The sequence below is a fragment of the Suncus etruscus genome, chromosome 3, assembly GCF_024139225.1.
Source record: "Suncus etruscus isolate mSunEtr1 chromosome 3, mSunEtr1.pri.cur, whole genome shotgun sequence".
Classification (NCBI taxonomy): Eukaryota; Metazoa; Chordata; class Mammalia; order Eulipotyphla; family Soricidae; genus Suncus; species Suncus etruscus.
The window spans coordinates 43,877,559-43,878,610 of NC_064850.1; the positions used below are offsets into that span (position 1 = coordinate 43,877,559).

Here is a 1,052-nt window from a genome sequence, read left to right on the forward strand (position 1 = left end):
GGTGTGGCCCACAAACCAAAAAATAAAAAATAAATAAAAAAGAGAAATAGGAGCAAGGAAAACCTCTTCAACAAGTGGAAAACTAACCAACCACATACAAAAAAATAAACTTGGATCCTTTTCTGACACTATGCACAAAAATCTAGTAAAAATGAGTTCAAGACCTCAGTTATCAGATCTGCATTCCTACATTATAGTGACAAAAACATTGGCAGAATTCTCCATGACATTGGAACTAAAGGTATCTTTAAGAATACACAGCCATCGCTTCTCGGCCTTTTGGCTAAGATCAAGTGTAGTATCTGTTCTTATCAGTTTAATATCTGATACGTCCTCTATCCGAGGACAATATATTAAATAGATTTTTGGAGCTGGAAGTCGGAAGAGGAGCTTGCTCCCTCCGCTCCGCGCACCGGCCCGGTATTGCAGTACCTCCGGGAACAGTGCACCTCCCCGGTTATCTGGTGTATAAGAAAAGAACTTGCTGGGGCCAGGAAGGTGGCGCTAGAGGTAAGGTGTCTGCCTTTCAAGCGCTAGCATAGGATGGACCGCGGTTCAAATCCCCGGCATCCCATATGGTCCCCCCAAGCCAGGGGCGATTTCTGAGCGCACAGCCAGGAGTAACCCCTGAGTGTCAAACGGGTGTGGCCCAAAAACCAAAAAAAAAAAAAAAAAAAAAAAGAATACACAGCATTGGCCAAGAAATGCAAGCAAATACAAACAAGTGGGGTTACACTGAATCAAGACATGAATGCACTTCCAAAGAAATGGTGACCAGAATAAAAAGACCACACTCCGGGAGAAAATATTTGCCTATCACTCCTCTTAATAAGATAATATATCTTATATGTCCAAGATGTATAAAGTACCAATCGAATTTTACAAGAAAAGAAGTATATAACCTCATCAAAAAAGGGGTGAAGAGAAGAATAAACACTTTCTCAAGAAGACATACAAATGGCCAAAGGCACACGAAAAAACTATTTTCTCTCACTAACTATCAAGGAAGTGTGAATCTAAATAACAGTGAGCTATCACTTCAGACCAGAGAG

The 1,052-nt window shown here is 40.9% G+C and overlaps 1 non-coding gene across 1 annotated transcript; it reads left to right on the plus strand.

Annotated features, from left to right (window-relative positions):
• Nucleotides 1-263: 263 nt before the first annotated feature.
• On the plus strand, nucleotides 264-454 carry LOC126005389 (U2 spliceosomal RNA). The gene has a single exon (XR_007494497.1). It is a non-coding gene; the product is annotated as a U2 spliceosomal RNA (small nuclear RNA).
• The last annotated feature ends 598 nt before the right edge of the window (nucleotides 455-1,052 follow it).